At 42.7% G+C, this 24517-nt stretch overlaps 1 protein-coding gene across 5 annotated transcripts in view; it reads left to right on the top strand.

Moving 5' to 3' along the window:
• Positions 1-24517, top strand: part of AKAP13 (A-kinase anchoring protein 13) — a 330885-nt gene that overhangs the window by 92855 nt on the left and 213513 nt on the right. The window lies entirely within an intron of this gene.

Below are 24517 nucleotides of genomic sequence, written 5' to 3'. Positions count from 1 at the left end.
GCCTGGGTGGCTCAGTGGGTTAAGCCTCTGCTTCCGCTCAGGTCATGATCTCAGGGTCCTGTCTCTCTGCTCAGCAGGGAGCCTGCTTCCCCTGATCTCTCTGCGTGCCTCTCTGCCTACTTATGATCTCTCTCTCTGTCAAATAAATAAAATCTTTAAAAAAAAAAACACAAAAGAGGGACAACTTGGGGTGCATTTATCAGATTCTTCGACCATAAACTTGGCTTTCTGTGGTCTTAAACACCTCTCTAGGTCTCCGTCAAGAAAGCCAAAAGGCATTTTCCTTCTATAATTTATGAAATGCTTTTTAAAACCAGAGAGATACTCAGATGTGAGATGTAAATTGTGCTCCAAGGCGTGCTCTGAGGCTAGCTATGGGATAATTGTCATTTTATCCCTTACATTTGGGATAAAACCCACAATTATTAGATTTTCAAGGGGAAGAGCCATTCTAATTACAAAATGAATGTCCAGAACCCAAACAGATCTGGTTTATTATGTCCTCCTTGCTTTCTCCTTTTTCTTGAGTACTCGGTGGTTTTGCGTATTACTGCTTCTGGGTGGAGGCAAAAGCATCCTGACAATAGAGGAACATCACTGGAAGGAATATCTTTGGCACTGGATGCCTCTCGCCACTTAAAATGTACAAAACAGAGCCATATGAAATGATCAGAACCATTTCTGTAAGGGACCATTTCTTTTAACGATGTTGCTCCTCACAAGACACATGTAAGATTTGGTCAGTATTTGCACTTTAGGGCCAGGGAAGTTTGGATCAGAGTTGTGACTGACTTGTCTAAGGGTGCACAGCCGTGGTGGGTGAAGAGTTCCAATCTCGCAAGTGACTCCAGAGCCCATTTAACTAGACAAGATCAAAAGAACATACCCATTTGACTCACATTTGGATCTTGAGGAAATCTTATCGGAGTGATTTCCTGCCACCACATTGGACTCTTGTTGACTCTGGACTTCGGTTTCCAGCCTTGGTGAGGCCTTGGACTCTGTGCGGTGGGTTAGTGTGCTCTGTGTGTGCCGATCAGAGCCGCGCTCAGCCCAGACAGCTTGAGAAGACGGAATGGGTGGTGGGAGTGCGGGGTGGGAGCCTGCGGGAAGGAGATGTGCTTAGAAGAGATTTTAAAAGTGTTATCAATTATAGCAATTTATTCTCGAGTAAGTATAGTTTGCATAAATAATCACAATTTTAAGGGCCACAGAATTTAGGTGGCTGCAGCCCAGTGTTCTCCGGTGGCTCATTGTAGGGCAGAGGAGAGGGCCTGCGTGGTAATGGCCACACTGTATCAGTTCTTCCTGCAACGTGTTTCCACAGCAGGAGTTGAAATAACCTGCGTTTGCCCCCTGCTTGGCTGTTAAGTTCCATTTCGCTCCTACAAAGAGAGCTTTATCAGCCCTCTGATCTCTTAAATGAATTACCTGCCTTCGCCTTAACAATACACGTCTGATGGTTTTGCTCCAGCGTTTTGTAGACTGGTGGCCTTTTGCAGCCAGATCTGAGGACTCCGGTTATGTAACGGCACTTTGTCCCCAGGGCCAGAAGAAATAAGGAAGTCAAGTGTTCCTCCGTCCAGCTTTTGATGGTGTCCCAGAGCAAGAACTTCAGTTTCCTTCTGTTGGGCTTTTTCGTCAGTCTCCAGAAGCTTGCCAGGAAGTCAGTAAGCCGTGCATTTGTGGGTAGCATTTTTTTATTTTCCCGTGGCAGTTTCAGAGGGATGAAGATACATGCAAAGGACGAGGCTTTTCAGGGCCTGCCTGCAGGATGCCTTTACAATCACTTGGTGTTTCTGCAGTATCCACATGAGTAAATTTCCATGTGGTTCTAGTGAGGAAAGGCCTTGCTGTCCAGAGAAGGCCAAAACATAAGGCGCTGTACTTTTAATGCATTCAACAAGTGTTTGTGCATCACCTGTTAAGGGAATGGAGGGTCTGGTCTTGGGGGGATAGGTGCCTTCACAGACGCTGTGGTGCGTGGGCCTGACTGCACAAGCGCGCTGCCTGGTTGCGTGTTGGAGGAGTTATCTCGGCACTGAGGTTCGCAGAGAGTAAGAGGTTGGCAGATAGTGTTGGGAAGCCTTCGGGAAAGATGGGGGCTCTTAGGTGGGCAAGCTGGAGAGAGGGAAGAGCAGAGTGAGAGAAGGAAATAGCAGGTGCGAAGGGAGGCATGGACCTGGGGTTGTCAGGGGCGGTGGGGCACCAGGCTTGACCGGGGAGCGCGTTTCACATGTGGGAGAGGAACTGGAGGTGGGCTTCTGTAGAGCAGTAGTCTCCAGCTGCATGTGGCTACTTAAGTTTAATACAAATGAAATAAAACTTAAAATTCAGTTCCTCCACTTCAGAGTGCCCAGTCATCAGACATGGCTGTCATGACAGAACATTCTCTTGGCCAGCCCTCGTACAGGGGATTGGGATTTTATGTAACAGGGTGCAGAGTGGCTGGAGGTCCTCTGACCAGGCAGACAGTAGCGCGATGCTGGCAGTGCCCAAAGAACACTGATGGAGAGGGAGGCAAGGAGGTGCTGTCAGGTGGGTAGGCCTGTCCCTTCACTGTGCCCGCACACCGGATGGAACGTGAGACTGGCAGGACGCCTGGGTGGCTCAGTTGGTTGGGCGGCTGCCTTCGGCTCAGGTCATGATCCCAGTGATCTGGGATCGAGTCCCACATCGGGCTCCTTGCTCAGCAGGGAGCCTGCTTCTCCCTCTGCCTCTGCCTGCCACTCTGTCGGCCAGTGCTCACTCTCTGACAAATAAATAAATAAAATTTTTAAAAGAAAAAAAAAAAGTGAGACTGGCTAAGCTGTTCTGGGAAGAACGTCTGGGTTTGGTCTGATAGTGCCACGGATGTTGTGACCGTAGAGGGTGTCAGTGTGAGAGGCCAGGGCCAATGGTGCAGCAGCAGGGAGGGAGGCACGTTCAGCCTGAGCTGCCCTGGAAACCCGAGGGAGAGCACGTCTGTGCAGCAAGCATAGGGGTGGGAGTGAGGATAAAGCGGGGGTGATGCAAGCACATGTCACAGGTGAGAGAGGGAAACTTTAAATAGAGGTTGTTTTTGAAGAGACCTATCTTGGGGCACCTGGCTGGCTCCGTTGGTTGAGCGTCGGACTCTTGATTTTGGTTCAGGTCGTATTCTCAGGGTTATGAGATCGAGCCCTGCCTCTGGCTCCATGATCAGCGGGGAGTCTACTTGAGGCTCTGTCTTCTCCTCTCCTTCTCCTCCTCCCCCACTTCAAATAAAGAAACAAGCCTAAAAAAAAAAAAAAAGAGAGACCCATCTCTGTTTTGGCGAAAGCAAATATACATTCTACTGTGTGGCTTTCTCTTGCGTCCTTGGCACATTTGCTTGTGCTGATGGCTCTCTCCCTGATGTGCGTGGAAAGGGAAGGTGGAACTACCGTTTACTGAGGACCTGCCATTAAGATGACTCACATACGTTATCTTCTCACCCTCGTGAGGCCCATATGATCGAGGAAGGAACATAGCTAGGGAAGGGTGAAGCAGGGATTCAGACTCAAAACTCTCACCCTTTATCTGATATGTACAAGTGAGGATGGCTTCAGTCTCAGTTGATACGACCTTCTCTTGACCTTGATACTGCCGTCTCTTGACCTTGCTTGAAGCCTGGTGCTTCTGTCACCTTCTGCCTTTAGGGGTTGTCTTTAGCACTGAACTCTGCTTGTCATCTTTTTGCCAAATTTAAGACCCAGATCCTCTCCTGATTGTTCACAGCAGTTACTAGTACATGGGGTGACTTGGACTGACTTCCAACTGGATTGTTCTAGAGCACTGGTTTTCTGAGTGTGGTCCCTAGTCAGTAGCATGAGCATCCCTGGGGCTTTGTTAGAGATGCAAATTTTCAGGCCCTACCCCAGACCCACTAAATCAGGATGTATCGGGATTGGGCCCACCAAGCCATTTTCTTTTTTTTTTTTTTTTTTAAGATTTTATTTATTTATTTGACAGAGAGAAATCACAAGTAAGCCGAGAGGCAGGCAGAGAGAGAGGAGGAAGCAGGCTCCCTGCTGAGCAGAAAGCCCGATGCGGGGCTCGAACCCAGGACCTGGGATCATGACCTGAGCCGAAGGCAGCGGCTTAACCCACTGAGCCACTCAGGCGCCCCGCCATTTTCTTATAAACGTTCACATTAAATGGATGCACCACAAAGTTTAAGCATGAACCAAATAAATTGGAGAGTTTAAAAATTCTTATGCATTGAGGCCGCTTGGATAGGTTTAGGGCTTTCTGCATGGCTGTTAATCCATCAGCAGTGGCTAACTGTGAAGGTGTATGGGAAGGGGCATGCCCTTTCAAAAAGGCAGATCTGTGGTAGATTCCTAAGTCAATTATTACTAGTAAATTATTGCTAGATGATTGACTGTGTGCTTTTGCGCACAGGGCTGGTTATCTTTGAGCGAGGTAGGAGTTCAGTTAAGGGAGTTAATGCTCCACATTGTTTTTGACAATATTTTTATATCATGTGGATTTCCTGTGAGTTCTTCCTTGTGTGGTTGTGGATAATTAAAGCCAGATCTGCCTTGTAGCTAGTTAGCAGAGCAGGTCATGATGCAAATGGAACTGCTTAGAGTGCCTGGGTTTTGGAATGAGGTGTAGACAGGCTTCTTCTGCACCTGATTTTTGGCCAGTGTAAATAAAAACTATTTTGAAGTCAGCCTTTGGGAGTTTAAAACTCCAGAGCTGTGGACCCCTGCTGAGTCGGTGATGCTTTGCGGAAACCACTTCCCTCTCTCTGCTAGCCTTCAGCCTTGCAAGAATAGTTTTTGCATCTCTTCCTCTCTGAAATACAGTAACTCCCTCCACCACTCCCCACACACGCATGAGGAAAGGTATTCAGGATTCATTTCCTGTCACTTGTCTCAGTGGAACCTTTCCTGAACCTTCACCTGCCTGTGGAGTCTGCCACTCCTGCGTCCATGCCCCAGCCACTCCGTACAGACTTTTTCATAAAACACCTCAAACACTTACGAGTATGCCTCTGTTTACATGCCTTTTCTCCTTTACTGTGTGCATCTTGAGGGCAGAGATTAAATTTAAATTGTGGTTTTTTTGCTCTCATTTTAACTTCAGCTTCTGTCACAGTACCTTGCACATAAGTTCTCGGTGCATTTGGTTAAATAGAATTAAAGCTGTTTGGGAAAGAGCTTTGCCCCATGCATGGATGGTTATAAATGTCTCCTTAGCCAGATGAGATTTTGGGGGGAAAGATTTATGACCTCAAAAGGAAGATCACTGTAGATCATCAGTCAAGAGCTAAAACCACCCCGGGGAGCTTTGTGACCTAGAACCAGTGACAGAAGTGTCACTGAGATGGGGCCTGTAGGAGAACATGGTACTGACACTCGGTGAAAAATCGCAACCCCCATAATTTAATACTTCTGTGTTGTGTATGGGCTGTTTACTTGGAGCCTTGTTGTGTTTGCCTCATTTATTGGCTTGAATTAAACCTATGAGTTAGAAGAAAGTGTTTTGTTGTTTTACAGTTGGGAACTGAGAAACAGCAAGCTTTATATCTTGAAGTGCTAGTCCGTTCGTTATGAGGCTGAAGGTTTTTATTGCTGTCTTTGGAGTTTGTTCGGCCATCTGAGATGAGGCTGCTCGGTAGATTTATAAAGTCAGCCCACTGAATGTATAATTCAGAAATCCATAAATAGCTCCGTCCAGTCGGAACACTAGGAATGTATTTATATCAGCAGAGATGTAGAAGCTACATTGTCCTGAAAGGTACACTGATTTTTTGATTAATTGCCAAACAGGCAATGTGCGTCTTCCTTGCCTTTTCTCATGACTACATAGTCTTTCACCGGGGATTCTGGTAGTTCCCTTCTGTGTGGGGATTGCAACTAAGGGTCTTTATCCTTGCAACATCACCTGGACTCCCAGGGTGTTTGTTAGTTGGTTGGTTTACTCCTTGTGAAACCTAGAAGGAGCCGCTGGCCTTGTGCATCCTTGGAGCCCTCCGCAGAGCTCTGTGTTTGGATTATCTGCTGACCCTGTGTGATATACAGAGCATCTGGCAGCTGGGGGGAATTCTCAGCTGTCTCTTTGTTATGTCCACAGAAGGAAATGTGAGTTTTATCTTATTGCTAAGGCATTGGTACATTCCTTTTTTGGTCCATGGGAGCCAGTAATCTGATTGTGGGCTTATTTTCTACCATTCCTGTCATCTTCCTGAACTAGTTAGAGGCCGGGGGTGATCGTAACTTACCCACATGACTATGAATTCCCTCTTGGTCACCTCCTGCATTCCTGAACACTCTGCTTTTGAGTAAAGCTTATTGGGTTTTGGCAACACTGCCTAGTTCATCCTCTCTTGTGTGGTTCAGGGGTCCCAGGCAGCATAATGTTAAGAAGCTACTACAGTGGATATTTCTCTTGGTCAGTATCTTTCCTCCCCACATCACCCATTTTCCAGATCTCCATGGTTATTTAGCCTAGCCACGTCTGTTGGTATGATTATATGTCATTCATAGTTTACTAAATCTCAGAATTAGAAGTGGATCTTCTTGACTCTGAGACTAAGATGGGTGTTTTAAGAAACGGTGTAGTTGGGGGTGCCTGGGTGGCTTAGTAGGTTAAGCCTCTGCTTTCGGCTCAGGTCATGATCTCAGGGTCCTGGGATCAAGCCCCGCATCAGGGGCTCTGCTCAGCAGGGAGCCTGCTTCTCCCTCTCTCTCTGCCTGCCTCTCTGTCTGCTTGTGACCTCTCTCTCTGTCAAATAAATAAATAAAATCTTAAAAAAAAAAAAAAAAGGTGTAATGAGATTCCACCCCCAGTCTTGCTGTTGGGTTGGGGTTGTGGTGGTGATGCGTCATTGGTCACAACATGTGTGTGTGTGCAGTGGAGGGCGGCAGAAACGCATGTTATATATGAAAATGGTCATCATCAGACATTCCACGTATTGAATACCTTCTAGCACTTAGTCCTTGCACTCTATCTCTTGTGTTCATTTTCTCCTTTAATCACCCTGACAGCCTCGTGAGATAAGTATCGCTTTCTGTGTCCTAGAGGTGAAGTAGTAGGGAGAACTGCAGTCACGTGCTGAGGTTCTGTGGCTGGTAAGTGATAGAGCTGGAGTTCATACCGGGCCTGGGCTCCCAGCATCAGTGTGTCACTGCCAGGTCTGCTGTTCCCCTGTGTGGTATGGGAAGCAGGCTGTTGCCGAGCACCTGTAAAGTCAGGGTATTGATGGGTCATGGAGATGGAATGAGACACAGAAAAGTGAAATGAGCTGGGAAGAAGGGGAACCCTCCAGGGACACACTAGACCTCCTGTGGTAACTGCTCTAGCTGAGTGTAGTGCAGTGGGCCTGTGGTTCTCACACTTGTGCAGCCAGGGGAGTCACATTGCTGGGCCACAGCCCCAGAGTTTCCCATTTACTGCAGTTGGGGCAGGGCCGAAAATGTGCATTTCCAGTAAGTTTCTGGGTGATGCTTGCTGGTCCTGGGACATCACTTTGAGGATCCTCGTAGAGAAATGTGACTCTGTGTAGGAGGCGAGTAGACGTGGGTTTTAAATTTCTGCTCTAGTACTAAGCAGCTGTGGAAGCCTTAGATTCTTCATCTATAAAATTCAGCAGGGTAATACCTGCATTATAGCGTTTCAGGAGGATAAATGTGATTTTTTTTTTTTTAAGATTTTATTTATCTATTCGACAAAGAGAGAGAGAGAGAGAGAGAGAGAGAGATCACAACTAGGTAGAGAGGCAGGCAGAGAGACAGGGGGAAGCAGGCCCGATGTGGGGCTCGATCCCAAGGACCCCGAGATCATGACCTGAGCCGAAGGCAGAGGCCTAAGCCACTGAGCCACCCAGGCGCCCCATAAATGTGATTTTTAAAATGACAGCAATACCTAGCACTTGAACAAATTTTAAATCCCAGTGGAGTTAACATTCAGTGTTGTATTGGTTTCAGGAGTGTGGTACAGTGGTGCAGTAATTCCTTCCATGTGTCATCCCGTGCTCATCTAGAACTTCTTAAGTATTTACTAAATACTAGGTACTTCGAGATGTGTGTCACATGTATCATTTCTTCTTCAACAGTTAACTATTGCTGTCCCACATATAAAGGTCTTAGCACATATCGTAGTTGCTCAGACGATATTTCTGCCCTTTCCTGTCTATATTTAAGAAGGCTGGGAAATGGGTAAGGCACCTTAGATAGTCATAAAACTTATTTATTTTTTTAAATTTGACAATTCAAAAGGAGAACTTAAAAAAATTGGATATTTATGTGAAATGGCTTTACCAGTAATGTTGGATAAGGAAAATGTTGCTATCATCTGAAATGATAGAATATCTCTTCTCGCCGTCTTCATGGTTTTTAAGTACAGTGGATTGTTTAGTGCTCATATAACTATTATTTATCACTTGAAAGGCTTAACCAGCTTTAAGAAATCTTTATAATTTATCTTTAAAACTAATCAAGTTTTTTACTCTTTCTGTGTTCCGTTAGGACTTCCCAGAGGGTAGGTTCCATAAAGCCAATTTTGCCGTCTAGTTAAAATTTTTCACCCATAATTAAATAAAACAAAAAATAATAAATTTATAACTTTATTTATTTGGCTCTCCCTGAGAAATAATGTCTTACCAACAGAGGCTGTAAAGGAAGGTAAATATGTACAGATTCTGAAGTATGGGATATTTTTATTGGGAATGAATGGGGACATTTATTTTGTACCCAGTGCATACTACACACTTAGCAATACCTTCTTAAAATTCTGACATTTACTTTATATGGTTGTTGAGGGGTTAAACGATAATCCTAATCAGTGTAAGACATTAAAGCAGTGCTGGCCTATAGTTAGCATTTGATGAAAAGTCATTACTACTATATCATGCTCTTCGGATATGTGAACATAATAGATACACTTCAGTCCTCACAGAATTTACAGTCTATAACAGTTCCCAAAAAGGATTTGAGGTAGTCCCTAAAAGAATCACAAAGCTCGTAACAAGTGAAGCTGGTCTTCCTTTTCATGTGATTGCAAAGCCTGTGGTCTTTCCTCCCAAAGCAATGTCTCCCATCCTGCATTGGAGCTTTGCCTCTTAATCTTGGTGTAGTTGACATGTGACCCACTTGCCAACTTTGAATATCTCCCCATGGTGTCATGGTTTGTTGTGCCCTGGGTTAGCAATAAGATTTGACCAGGTGTGGTTGCACTCGACCTGCTGGGTTCTCCTCCCTAGGCCTTGTCCACGCACAAGTCCCATTGTTCACATGGGGCAGGCTCAGGGAGTTGGAGGAGATCTTGATCTGCATGTAGTGGGTGAGGCATGCTAGGTTAGATCGGGAAAGGAGACCAGGTATCTGTTCAGGAAAGAAAGGCATTTGTCTTTCTTGTTTCATGCTTTATTGTAATCATCTGGCTGTAATCATCAGATGACAGGAAGATGTGACAGGTAAAGGGAGCCACAGGGCCAAATAGTGACATAGGCAGTAGGAGTGAGACTTCAGCTGTGTTTTCTTGACCTGCCAGTGGTTTGGTATGATCCAAGTGAGGGTTTGAGCAGAGGCTCTGAGGTCAGAGGAGGCTGGAGAGGGAGGCAAGGGCTAGGTCATGGAAGGCCTTGTGTGCCAGGAACTGAAGAGACAATGCTTAGGAGTTAGGATGTGATCCTGTTGGCCATCTGTGAGTTTTGGGTCAGTAACCTGATCACATTGTACTTTGGAGATTTCTGTGCCTTCTTTTGGGTGCTGGGCTGGCCTAGAAACCTGGAGACCCAATTTCTTGGTTGACTTCAGAGGAAAACCAAGAGAACTGACTTGAGGAATAATTAAGGAAACTAGGTGAGTAAGTGTGCAAGGTGGGTGAGGGCAGAAGTCAGGCTGGTAGATTTAAGTTATAGAATGTCTCTCCCCACTTCAGTCATCTGCTCTGTGGGATGGAGAGAGGGGGAGAGGGAAGGAGGGTTGGGGGGCTAGAGAGACCGATTTATCCAATCCTCTACATTCAGTTCTTTCAGTAAATTTCCCTCAAGAATTAATAAAAATCCTTATATTCTCTTCATTTTAACCAGAAAGCTGGTCTTGTCAGCAAGAGGGAGTCTGTCTCTTTAAGTGTTGGCCTGATTATTCTAGCTGTTCCAGAGAGTTGTGAAACATTTGTGGGAGGGAGAGGTTTTTTTTCTTTCGTTCTTTTTTAAGCCACCAGCCAACACCCTCTGACCAATTTAGTTTTGCTTATTAACAAGAATATACGGAGAGGCCTGGGGTTGTACATTGAAACAAAAAGCTCATATACTCTTAAAGTTTTCAAAAATTCTGTTTTAAGGAACACTTGCCATTAAGGAAACCGTACAAAATTTTCTGTAATTTCATTCCTTTCCCAGCTGAAGTTTCCAGATTCTTCCCCATTGGGGAGAAAAGTCTCTAAAACCACTCCATACCAAGAACTCAACCGAGAGCTCAACAGGTTTATTGAGCGCCATCTACTGGTGTTGTGCTAATGGACCAAAAAGGCAGTGCTTGGAAACCTTTAAGAATTTGTATGTGTCTTAGTGTTGCAAAATTACAAAGCTGGAAAACAGTATGAATTTTTGTTAGTAGTAGTAGTAGCAGTAGTATTTAAAATAATAGTTTTGTGTTCGCATTGGGAAGGGGGATGCTTTTGGCTGAACTATAAGTTGTGTGATTAAAGATGAAGAAGGCAGGTTATAGGGATTTCACTGACCCATACCTTTATCCAGCAAAAGGTTAGCCTGGTGGAAATAAAAATTAAGTTTGAATGTCAAATAAAATTGTTAAATATTTTCTAGCACTGATATCAGTCAGATTTCATTCCATGTATATGGAATGAATTTAGTTTATGCCAAAAGTCAATACATTTCTGTTTATGTTCCTTGAGGTACTTTGAGGCACCTTTTAAGGAAAACTGTATAAACAGTTTTATAAACAGATAGCTTTGCTGTCCAGTCTGGAATGTAGGCTTTCTTATGAGGGGAATGGAGAATATCTGAATATTTTCCACTTAAGAGAGATAAGGGTAAAGCCCCTTGGTTAAATAAATAGGAATGACGCCACTGTGTTCTTTTCTTGTCACTGGTCCTTTTGAGCCTTAGTTCTGTTTTAAGTGACTTTTTTTTTTTTGCTTTGTTTTTCTTGTTGGTTTATTTTTGAGGATCCCTGCCCTAAAAAGTTGGCATAGCTAGCTCATTCGATTTTAGATCTTTAATTTCTCATGCAGTTGTCGTTAAGTGTTTCAGGGAATTGAAAAGAGACAGATTGTTTATAGGAAGAGAATCCGGTTAGGAATTCATTTATTCACTCATTCATCCAACATTTACTGAGCACTTAAAGCGACCATTTCCACTTTTAGGTAATGATGTATTGAATAAAGCGAATATGCTCCCTGGCCTCATGAAGCTTAAAGAATAGTCGGGAGGAAAGGGAGGAATCAGGGAAATGTATAAATATGTATGTACTCTAAGAATTTATACACATGCACACACACTTATGTACATATGAATATACATTGTGGATATTTACAAATAAATAAATATGCCAGATCGTAAAAAGTGCTATGAGGAACAAAAGTCAAGATAGATAAGGAGAGCTGTAGCAGAGGAGTTCATATTCTTTAAGATGGTTGGGGAGGACCTTACTAATAAGAGGACACTTAAAGAGTAATGATCATTAATGCTGTGTAAAAGTTGTCTGTCATTATCTTCTTTGATCTTCCACCCGTGTGTAAAAAAGTACGCAGGGCAGGTAATGTTGTTAACCTTCCATGCTTCTCCTTTGTCTCTGGAGTATAAAGGCTGAAACCCATGGCATTTATGTCCTGTCTTCTGCTTGTGTGTTCCCTTTGCAGAAACTGTGGCACATGACTCCTCTGATGGACTGTGTTTGTTTAAAACATGCAGGAATTGACCAGGCAGACAAAGGGTAAAGTCATTCCAAGGAGAGGGAACCATAGTGATTCTTTTAAAACATGAATCAAGATGACTTCACTCTTTTCAAAACCTTCCAGTGACTTAGCATCACACAGAGGAAATAAATCCAAACTCCACCCTCGTCTCCCACCCTGAGCATATTTCCTGGCGTCTCCAGACTGGCCTCCTCTGCTGTTCCTTGTACATGTCGATTTTACACCTGCCTTACCCTTGTCATTCTCTTGACCTGGAACACGTGAAACTTGCCTCTTCTTTCAGGTTCCCCCTGAAATGTGACTTCCTGTAGGAGCCCTCCCTGACCGCCCTCTCCGAAACAGCCGCTCACCCCTGCTTCACATACACTTGAACCCTCTCCTCTGTCCTGTTCTTAGAAATGGAACTTTCCCCTGATGTTCCTTTTTATAGTAGGTTTGTCCCTCCTGCTGAAGTGTAAACTCCGAGGCCAGGAGCCTTGTCTATTTCATGTTTATTTCTTACTTCTTAAGAGTGCTTGGCACGTGTTTGATACTGTTGTCCTTTGGCTGACAAGCAAAATGGGCTCCAAGTGTTTATTTATCGGGCCGTAGCTATGAAGTGACCAACTCTGATCTTAGTGCTGAGCCCGTGTTTTTCCTACTTCACTGTCCTGTGCAGAATACTGTTAGAGTAGCATGTTTCATTTAAGAAAGGTGAATGCTCAAGAAAACTGAGGGTGTGTGCATGTGTAGGCACATGCTTTCTTGCTCTGTTTTGTAATGGTGTCAGTTGCCTAGAAAACAGTACAAGTTACTTTGAGGAGATGTTAAAAAACCAATGAAATTGCACTGTCCAGTGATTGGGGTTTGGGATTTTTTTTTTCTTCTGCATGCCTCCTATTTTCTAGCTTTATGGCAACATCATACCTTTATGTTCATTCTTATCTTCGAGATGCTTGGGTACTACTTTACCATGTTTTATTATTATTATTATTATTATTATTTTGCCTTATAAATTTGCCTCTTGTTTACCTAGAACACTCTAGTAAAGTAAGCAGCACGAATGTAACTCATGTGTCCTCCTATAATTAAAGTTTGCAGTGTTTTCCTTTTGAGTGAATTCCAGTGTACAGAGAAGGCCAGTGTACAGAGAGCACTTCAGGGTGCTCACAAGGATGGACATACAAGACCAATCTTTCTTTGAGCTCTGCTGATATATGTTATTTTGTTAGCTTCATTGTATTCAGTGCTTAGAAGCTCTCAGATCTGACCGCTGCTTCCTGAATGATTTCAGATTTCGTTTGTAGCCTCTTTAACCTCCTCCCACACGTCACCCCGGTCCACTCGTTGCAGCTATCATCTCTTTCAAATCAGGCAAGAGAGGATTCTCGCTGTGGCTCCTTCCAGTGGCCCGTGTTTGAGATGGCCCCGTGGGCAGCCTCCCTCCCCTGACTTAGCTCGGCATAGCATCCAGAGCCGCCTCTGCTTCCTGCAATATCTGGTCCTTGCTTGTCCTGCACTGCATCTTACACAGCTGTAATCGTTGCATTTTGTGTTTCTTTCTTCCTTAAAAAGATGTTGAGCCCCAAGAGAGCAAGAGCTGTCTTGTCTCAGTATCTTTGGTATCTGCTGTAGTACCTCACCCAAGTGCCCAGCCAGTGTTTAGTTAACTGAAGAAAGGGCTGAGCAAAACAAGCTTAGTATTTTTGCGTATTTGTAACATTTTAAGTTTTTTTTTTTTTTTTTTTAAGAAGGACGAATATTTGTGGTTCAACCCACAAACATCGATAGAGCACTTTCTGTGTATCAGGCCCTTTGAAGGGATGTTGAATGTACAAAGATGAACTACATCTACCAGTTTCTTCTTAAATGGCTTCGCTTTCAGAATGTATGTTCCTGCAAAAGATGGTCTATGTTGAGCCATGAGCAGCATCGGGCATAGCCATTTCTCCATAGGAGCTTTCTTGATCATTCCCCTCAAGGCAGAGTTGGGGCATCCATTTCCTCTGCCCCTAGAGACACCAATTATATCACTTATCGTACAGCATTCTGTCTCTGGGTATGTCTGTCTAGGCTTCTGGAGGGCAGGCACCAGGAAGTATTTATAATTCTAGAACCTGGTTTATAACAGAGACAAAATACGTTGAACAGAAGTCCCTGCGCGCTTGTTTAACACGAATGGACGAATGACTTTGGGCTGTGCTTATGAGAACAGAACAGAAAGCAAGGTAACAAATTCATATTAATTATGTTTGTACTAATTCACTTATCTACTTGATGAACTGGAACAGAAATTTTATACTAGTGGTAAAACACAAAAGTGTATATATATGCTAAAGGGAGGTTTTTTAAATTTTTGTTTTTATGTAGGCTTCACACCCAGTGTGGAGCCCAACATGAGGCTGCGAGCTCACAACCTAAAATCAAGACCTGGGCTGAGATCAACAGTCTGACACTTAACTGACTGAGTCGCCCAGGCACCTCTAAAGGGAATTTTCAAAATAATAAAATATTTTCAAACATTTCAAGGCTCATTTCATACCAGCATTAATGTCTAATATAATATTTATATTTTTAGATATTCATATTTCAGAAATAATCCCGATACTAATGGCAAACAGTCCTTTGTATATTTGATAGCAGTACATTATTTGGAAATCCATTAACTATCATTCAGCCTAGCTTTCTGCCAAATGAGTGTAGATTAACAGTTGTATTTTGCCTAGATTATATCCTCTTCAAAGGCTTTTGTAGTTAGTGAGGATATTATGAACAGCAAGATGGTTAAAATAGAAACCTGAAACATTTAAGTCCGTGGAAATGAATTGTATCATGAAGCTAGGAAATGATATTTGTTCTAGTTTATCAATTGAGCTCCCCGGAGGACTGGAGGAAATACATGTTCTAAGTTTTTCCCTGCAGATGGCCCAGTCCGCAGCTGCCATTAACAAAAAGCGATATGGTAGGTCTCATCATCTTTCTTGGTGGCACTGGAGTTTGGATCCTGTTTTTGGATTTTGAGGCACAGGGAGAGATAGAGGAGTGGTACGTTGTGCAGAGGCCCGTTTACGGCTGGGTCTCACGCAGGCTGGACGCAGCTCCTGAGTTCGCGGTGCTTCCGGCTCCCAGTCTGTCCTCCGTTGCCCACCCTGAGGATTGCTTGACATTCGTTCCTTTTCTTGTTGTGTGGCCAGTCCTTGCTTCTCTTGTTGCCCTTCGTGCTTCTTTTTGATCCGCCCTTCTCTGATTTCTCCTTTTCTCTGGCTGGCCTTTCTTGTTTGTTCTGTTTCTCCGGATCAGTTTCCTCTTCCTGCCCTCCCGTGCAGAAACACCAGGGCCTAGGCCTTGGCTCTCTGTGACACAGTGCGCCTGTGCTCAAGGGTGCCGGCTGACTCTCAGGTCCGCCTCGCCAGCCCAGACCTCCTGTGACAGCCTCATCTGCTCGCCACCTGTTGGATGTGTGTTATCTACTTTTCACCCTGCTGATATGTGAAACTTGACATTTAAAGCTTATCGCCCTCTTTTTCACAAATCATTCCCCTAGCCCACCCCCACATTTTTTCCTCGCGAGATACCCCTTTTCATGTTTACTCTCTTCCTCTCTTTGTCCAGCGCCCAGCCAGTCAGCCACGGTATTTCATCAAATTATTTTCAACAGAATGCCTTTCTCACATGTATTTCTTTTCAGATCGTGTTACTACTACCATAGCGGTTTTAAGCTCTTTTTGCTTCCTTAAGTCATGTTTTTTAAATGTTTTCCCCACGTGGTTTCCTCGCCTCTGTTCTCTTTTTCCTTCTTTAGGACTCTGCTGTGGGATAAAAAAAAACCTTTCATGAACATTTGCCGCTATTAACACATCACCCTCCACCCCTCTCCCCGGAGTTTTCTTTCAATACAGAGCACAGAGGGCTCTATTTTTTCTTCTTGCCTACCCAGGCCAAGTATGAATCATTTGGTTTGCCATTAACGTTCTCCATGAGCTGCTCTCTGCCACCTTTATTCATTCATGTAGTTGTTTAGAAACTCCCTGTGCTGGATCGGTGCTGTGTGATGTGCGTACAAGGACGTGGTTCTTGCTGTCCACAGGCTTCACGCAGTGACGAGAAATACGTACGGCTGACCTTTGAATGGCTTGGTCCAGGCAGACATGGATTTCTTTTCATTAAATATATTGGGAAGTTTTCTAGAGATTTGCTATAATTTAAAAAAAAAAACAAACCAACAGACGAACAAATGTAGCCTAGAAATACTGAAAAATTAAGAAGTTGGGTATGTCATGAATGCGTACCATGTTGTCGATCCTAGTCTATTTTATCATTTACTGCCATAACACATGCACAAGTCTGTTATAAAAAGTTAACACAGACACTTAGAGTCTGTACATGGTACCATTTTCAGTCAAGAGAAACATAAATGAACATGAAAATGAATATCAAATCATAGTGGAATGAAATTAACTATAGCAGAGTTTCATAGCCACTTCGGGTGCTCTGGCCTTGAGCTCACCTGTTGCCAGTATCTGCTTAAAACTCCACCTGAGGGGTGCCCGAGGCACACCATCCCATCACCACACCAGCAGCCGGGCTCTCCAGGGAATTGCACACGGCAGTAAAAAGTCCTCTCTGGTGGGTCTCATAGAAGTAGTTAAGCTTTCGGGGCATCCACAGTTCTGTGGGTTTTTGACTGGAGCAGGTGCCCCCACCCCCCCATGTTGTTCAGGGGTCAACTAATCACACGGTAGGATTAGATAGCACTTTTGGTTGTCGTCGTCTCTTAGCCGTCTTCAACCTGGCACACATCCGCAGCCTTTCTGTATCTTTCATGGCATTGACAGTTTAGAAGAATACAGTAATCCCTTCATTTCTAAATAAGAGTATTTCTTATTTTTATTTTTCTGATGTTCCCTTGTGGCTAGATGCATTCTTGGCCAGGGTACTACGTAGCTCCTGTTGTGTCCTTCTCAGAGTATGACTTTGAGAGGCGCACAGTGTTCATCTGTCTTTATTGGGATGTTTACTTTGATTACCTGGTCAAAGTATTGGTGGATTTCTTCACTGAATAAATACTACATTTTTTCTTCCTTGCCACTACTAAGTAGTCTGTGGGGAGATCCTTGTAGAGAATGTACACATCTTCTTCCTCTTTAGAATTTCTCCGTAGATTGATAATTGATAATTTTTGCTAGAAGCAATTTTTACCAGTACTGTTGCAAAGTGATTACTTCCCCACTCTAGCACTGTCTCTACTGGTCAGCCTTTCATTCTGTCATCTGCAGGAATTCTCCCTTCCCTGTTTAATTCATTTACCTGTACTAGTATAGACTCAGGACTTCCATTCTTTAATTATTTATAGTTTGTTACTGTTTTTAATTGTTTTGGTTTTCAAATTGTCCCAGATTTGGCCAGAGGAAGCCACTTCAGTGTGTAACATGTCCCCATCTTTGTTTCTTTTCTTCTTTTTTTGAGCACTTCCTTATTTTCTGTCAAAAACAAGATGTTCCAGGATCCTCTTGTACATACCCTGACCTTAGGCCTGGAAATAGCCTTTCTTGGAGTAGCTTTGGTTCTTTTTAATAGAGAATGGTGTTTAGTGACCAAGAGCTGAGCATCAGGAAGCTCATTGCTCCTGGGTGGCACTCTGTTGTGTGAGCCTTTAATGAAATTGAAAACCAGTGGCTTGATTTTCCAAGGGAAAGACTGTTGATTTCAGACAATGGAAAAACTGTAGCTGACTATAAACCTTTGGTTGCCTTAGGAAATGATTGAGTAAAGTGGCTTTATCAATCGCCTATTTTAAAGGAGAAAATGAAGCTAATTGCGTGAATGCAAATAAGTGTGTGAATTGTCCAAGGACTCACTTTAGAAATTACTCTCTTGGTACTATAATCATTTGCCACCTTGTGGAAAGATAGTACTTGAATGTTCAGTATTTACATTGTATTACTTACCTCCTTTCACTTTCCCCACATGAACATTAAGTATAAATCTTGTTATTTTGGCAAACTGGGAAATCGATTTGGGAAGACCTATAAACTCCTTTAAGATTCTCAAACAAAAGGCAGCTGTTGTTATAAGTCATAATTCTGGAAGCGCAAGAACATCTTTACTAAATATACATATACGTATGTCTGCAGGATGCAGAAAACACCCTTAGAAATGTAATTTAATTTTGCACCTTTTAACTTTGAGTATTTGCTTACATAAATTATTTGAGAAATTGTCCCTTAGAAATTTATTTTTTGAAATGATTCAAATTTATAGAAAAATTATAAGAATAGTTTACATTAAACCCAGATTCACTGTAATATCCTGCCATATTTGCTTAATTATTGTCTCGTTTTTTTGAAAGTTGCAGACATCTTGCTCCTTTACCCCAGATACTTCATTGTGTATTCCCTAAGAACAGGGATAAACTCTTCTAGAACCACAGCACAATGACAGGAAACCAGGAGTTTTAACATTGATACGTTAAATCTGTAAGCCTCCCTCAGATGTTGCGGGTTGTCCCAATAATATCCTTAATAGCCACTCAGCTTCCAACCCAGAATCATGTGTCTCGTTAGTGGGCAAGTTTCTTTAGTCTGGAGTGGTACCTCAGTCTTTGTGTCTCTTCAGTGACATTTTGGCAGAGTACTGGCCAGTTTTTTTTTTTCTTTGGAAGGCCTCTCAACTTGGGTCTGTCTGATGTCTTCCTATGACTAGATTGAGGTATTGCATTTTTGTTGGGGATGCTGCAAGTGATGTTTTGTCCTCAGTGGGTGGCATCAGGTGTAAGGTGCTGGTTTGTTTAATTATTCATCATGTTACCTTCTTTGATCACTTGATTCAGATGGTATCTACCAGGTTTCTAGCTTTCCCTTTGTAATTTACAAGGAAGCAGACTATTTAAAAAACAAGGATTTTTTTCTTTCAAAAATAAACCATCTGTATTTGAAAATGCTAGAAGGGTGCCCGAGTGGCTCAGTTGGTTAAGTGTCTGATTCTTGATTTTGGCTCAGTTTATGATCTCAGGGTCTTGGGATTGAGCCCTGTGTTGGGTCTGCCGCTTAGCTGGGAGTCTGCTGGAGATTCTCTTTCTGCCCATGTGCATGCACTCTCTCTCTCTTTCAAAAATACATCTTTAAAAAAATATATATTGGAAAACATAAGTGTGAAGTACATTAAAGTTGACCTCAGCCACCATCTAGGAGTAGGTAACTGCTATTAAAGTTTTGGTGTTTTTCTTTCTTTTCAAATGTGTGTTTTGAGCACCTGCTTCTTCCTATTCTAGACTAAGGGGATATCATGATGTATAAAAGGTGGGGCTTACATTCTGACAAATAATAATAGCTAGTATTTCTTTATTGAGATACAAATGACATAAAACATATTAGTTTTAGGTGTACAAATGATTTAATATATGTATATATTACAAAACGATTACTATAATAAGTTTACTTAACATCCGTCACCACATATAGTTACAATTTTTTTCTGGTGATAACTTTTAAGATTTACTCTATTTGTAACTTGCAGATATGTGATATGGTATACTAACTGTAGTCACCATGTTATATGTCACATCTGTTCTCTGTTACATCCGCATTACAGTTATTAGAATTATTATTTATTGAACATATGTCCCATGCACTGCTGTAGGTGTTTCACTTTTGTTTTTTTTAAAGATTTGTTTATTTGAGAGAGAGGGAATGAGAGAGGGAAAGAGTGTGCATGTGTCGGGGACGGGCAGAGGGGGAGGGAGAGGTAGACAGGTCTCAGGCAGATCCACAGTGAGCACAGAGCCTGACACAGGCTCTCAGGACCCCGAGATCCTAACCTGATCCAAAACCCAGAGTCAGATGCTCAAGCAGCTGAGTCACCCAGGGGCCCCCAGCCCCCAGGTGCTTCACTTTTATCAGTTACTTAATTCTTACAACCTTTGAGGTAAGTATGATTGTCCTCTCTTCCAGCTGAGAATTTAACATAACAAAGAGGTTAAACAGAAAGCGTTGTCCCCTGCTGTGATTCAGGGAAAGACCATCCCTGTACCCACTGCCTTATGTTAATAAGTTAAAAGCCAAATTTGAAAGTTAGAAAACTGATGGACTTAAGGTGTGGTGATAAGACTGATCTTTCCTGAGCAGAATTCTGGCAGCATCGTTATCTGTGGACCTGGGATGCTTTGTACTTGGCGCTGGTTTTCTCGGATGGCCAGTCCTCCACTCTCGTTCTCATAAGCAGTCATCTGTCTAGATCTGGCCTGCCATGGCATATCCTTGCCTTCCCTTTGGAAATTCCCTCACTTTCCCTCTCTCCCATTCTGCTAATCTATTCTCAATGATGTGATGATTAAAAAAAAAAAAAGAAAAACGCTGATTTGTAGCATTTGCCGATTTCAGTGGTGTAAATACTGCTATTATTGATTTCAGGCTGAATGCAGGGCTGGTCAGGGGTGTGTGCTGGGGAAAATGTGCACACCATCGCTGTAACTTCAGTCAGAGAAAATAGATGTAAACCTCGAGATTATAGGCACCAGGAAAGTGTGATAAAATAATTAAAAAGTGAGGAGTTTTAAGTATTTATTAATCTGTTTTTTATATAATTTAATTCTGCGCTTAATTTTTTAATAATGGCTGTGTTCAACAAGTGGCTTGCAGAATTCCTAAAAATATAGCGATGGGCTCTCATGAGCCTGTACAAGCCATCTCCAGCTCACCACGGCAGTTACCTTGCTGCTGATGGCGTCCACTGCCAGAAACCTTATGGTTGGCACTGTCTTGCTATCTGAGACATCAGTGCTGGCCCTTCTTTGACCACTCCTCCCACAGAACTTCCTTACTGTCTCATTCCCCTCAACTTCAGCTAACATCTTCCCTGTTTCCAAGGCCTTGTTCCTTTCCCACACTATAATTCACTTTCTCCCTTCGCTCTGATGCTTTTCTCTTGCCCATTCCTTTTTTCCCTGATCAAGATACTGTCCCTGGTTTAAGGAAGACCTCAGGCATAACTCATATCATGGGGCATGGAGAGTCTGTCGGCAAGATGTTGGGTCTCACGTGGAGACAAAATCCTTGTCCTACAAAAGGAAGATCTGTTCTTTGAATTCCAGGTTAGAAACCTGAGTGGGGAAAAAATTTTGTTTTTGTCATTAATAAATATGTGAAAGTGATTATAGCACCATTAATATATATATCTACTATATACATGAGTTAAAGATGGGGAGAATTGGGACCACAGCTGCCATTTAAAATTTTGCTTTTCTGGTGGGCATTAAGGAGAGCATGTGATGTGATGTGATGAGCACTGGGTGTTATATGCAACTAGTGAACATTACATTGAACATTACATCAAAAACTAATGAGGATGTACTATATATTGGTTAACTGAACTTAAATAAAAATAAAATTTAAAGAACAAATAAAATTCTGGTTTTGGGGGGGCAAGTAAGTTACTTATTGTGGCGTTTAGGGCTACAGTGCATTCATATCTTGGGGATCACCTATACCTACAAAATAGGGCCATTATAAATTGTCATCTGTCAGCAAAAATAATCAGGACTCTGACCATCCTGTGAGGTTCAAGGATATGTTTCTTCAGTTTACTGGAGAAGTGGAGATACAGATGCTTCTCTTCCTGGGGCTTTAATCAAGAATGTCCGGAAAATTGCCCTTGTTAATAAGTTCATCTGTTGTCTTTTTAGATGTATGACAGACTTACTAACTGGGCAGCCAGATTGACCTATGTGTTCATTCCATGGGGTGTGTCCTTCCCACGAGCAGGGAAATCATGTACCAGAATATTCCTCAGGGAAGGTGTGGTTCCAGCAATCACCTCAACAAAAATTCTTGCGTAGATCTGTTTTTCAGTCACCCCTGCTCTAGCTTAGTCTTGTGAGTCTGTCTGCAGGGCCTCTCGGTGCCCCATACTGGTGTGGGGACACAGGGGTCTTGTAGCTGATGTGTGGTGAGAGTGTGGATCGTTTGCTCCCAGGGACTTGAGAGTGCAGAGGGCACTCCTTCAGGGAAAACAGGTACTCTCTCATGCCAGGTGCCTTTTTAATCTGAATTTCAAGTAGTTTTGAGGTGAGTGAGGCTTCTGTGTTCCCATCTATCTAGTATTTTGGGTAGTTTGACTTAACATTAAAAAAACTGTTGAAGCTTTGTGAGCAGTTTAAAGCTTCTTTACTTTTGTCTTGGGAGTGAAGAAAGAAGTTGATGTTGAACACTTTGTTGAAAGGATTTAAACTGTCCGATAACCCCCTCTTCTGCCCTCAGTTAGAAGAAGGTCCCAGATACCACTTAATATCTTGGGCACAGAGTCTTCTAGCAAGATACTGGTTCTCACATCTTCAGAGGAAATCCCTGATCTTGAGAAAGGAAACATAGTCTTAGAATTCCTTTATTTTCCCCCTGTAGAAGAAGTCCACACTGTGAGTAATGCAGGCTGACAGGGCACACGGTCTCAGTGGGAACTGCGCAGCTCCGCTGTGGCTCATTATAGTGCGAAAGGAGCCACCGACCACGTGTAAACAAGTGAGCCTGGCTGGTTTCAAGAAGACTTTATGTACGGACACTGAAATTCAAATGTCATGTCACGGGGCGCCTGGGTGGCTCAGTGGGTTAAAGCCTCTGCCTTCCGCTCAGGTCATGATCCCAGGGTGCTGGGATCGAGCCCCACATCGGATTCTCTGCTCAGCAGGGAGCCTGCTTCCTCCTCTCTCTCTGCCTGCCTCTCTGCCTGCTTGTGAGCTCTGTCTGTCAAATAAATAAATAAAATCTCTAAAAAAAAATGTCATGTCATTTTCACAGGTTAAAAGATATTTTTCTTCTGATTTTTTTTTTCCCCCAACCACTTTAGAAGTGTAAAAACCTTTCTTAGCTTTGAGCCATACGAAAACAGGCCGAGAGCTGGATTGCCCCCATGGATCAGTTTGCCAACCTGTGCTCTGAAGGATGAAACTTTAGAGCTTTCTTTCACACACTTTTTCCCCTCCTCAGGTTTTAATGGTATTTCAATACCTTGAGAAATTTATTCTTCTCATGTACTGCAGACATTTTAGCTGGTTATGGTTTATCATGACAAAGGGTATTAAATATTTTGCCAGCCTAAGCTTTTCAAAATGTTTCCAAGGTAGGGACTTACACATGAGCTCAGTTATAATTCTCAAGAGTGATTGCAACCCGTGATAATTCTGTTTTACCAACTGTGCTGTTCCTTGTGGTAGGATGCTTTGGAACTTTCCAGTTCAGCATTTGTAGGAAGTCACAGCTTATTTGTAGCTCATTCTGAATTCTTACTGTTGCATTGAACAGATGTGGTCCCCTACCATGTATAGGGCACTGCACAAAGCACTGGGGATCACTGAAGAGATGGGCATTTGGGACTTTGGGAAATACTTTGAACTCTGTTTCCAGAATCAACGTCTTGGAGCATTGCTTAAGTTTGATGTGATTTTTGGTTTTCGGTGTTGAATAAAAATATTAACCTGCTGCTCTGTAATGCTGCTGGGCCTAATAAATTTTGGCCACAGGGTGGCATGGTTCTCTCAAAGGATTCATTGTTGCCAAAATGGAAAAGAAAAAAAAAAAAAAGCTCTAAGGAAGGAGCATTCTTGCTTCTATTTAATGCTGAAGTAGCCTGGCTTTTTCTAAATTGGTTTTTCCATAGTGCATTATTCTCTTTTTCCTTTAAAAAAAAAAAAATAGTGCATTATTAAGATTTAGATGTTACTAAACCTAGTGCTTTAAAATCTTTTGTTTATGGTTCCAACATGAATTGTCTAATGTTATGATTGAGAGAGTAATAGTTAGGACTGTATTTTGTAGAATATATTTAATTTAGACACTAACCTCAAAAAAAAAAAAAGAACGTGTAAAAACTAGAAAGAATATTTGCGAATTAACAACAGATATCCTCTCAGCAGTTGCAGAGTCATGGACAAAGGTACTGATAGAAGGTTTTTGTCTAATTCCAAGGATTTGATGGAGAGATAGCTAAAGAAGAGTAGGGATTCCAGATGGTCAGGAAACACATCACCGGAAAAGTGATTGTCCTGTCCTTGTAGAGTAAGAATATTATCATAGACTGAGAGCTGAATGTGTTCCAGGAGTGTTCATGTATTAGCTGCAGGAAGAGGAGGTATTGTCTCCATTAACATAGTCAGGGACAGTGGGGTTTAGAGGATTTAAGTGAAGTCTTTGTAGGTTTGACTGGAGCCCAAGTGTATGCTCTTTACACCCTGCCACTTCTGGGCTAGCTCATCAGAGACTCTCCTCGTTGGAGAATGGGGGGATTTGGCAGTGATTTCTAGGATGTAGGACTGAGAGTTATTACTACCACTGGAACACGGCTCAAGGGCGCGTTCAGGCTGTAAGGATGTAACTAACTGTTTAATATGCCTCCAACATCCTCTTGGCCTTATTTTTGGATTCTTTTGGATTTCTTTTTTACCTGTTCATCAAGTAAATACCCAAACCAACTCTTACCTTCTTAGTTTACTCATTTGTCCAGCCACCTCTACTAAAACCCTCAGCTTTAAGGAGGACAGAGATCTTATTTTCAGATCATTTTGTATTCTCAGTGCCTACAGTACTTCCTGGCATGTAAGTGCTCAGGGTTTATATTTGTATAACCTACTCGAATGGGACCCAGTTTGGATGAGACATTT

The sequence above is a fragment of the Lutra lutra genome, chromosome 7 (genome assembly GCF_902655055.1).
Source record: "Lutra lutra chromosome 7, mLutLut1.2, whole genome shotgun sequence".
Lineage (NCBI taxonomy): Eukaryota > Metazoa > Chordata > Mammalia > Carnivora > Mustelidae > Lutra > Lutra lutra.
Note: the sequence above shows the minus strand (reverse complement) of the source record. Positions and strands in the feature narration are given on the sequence as shown.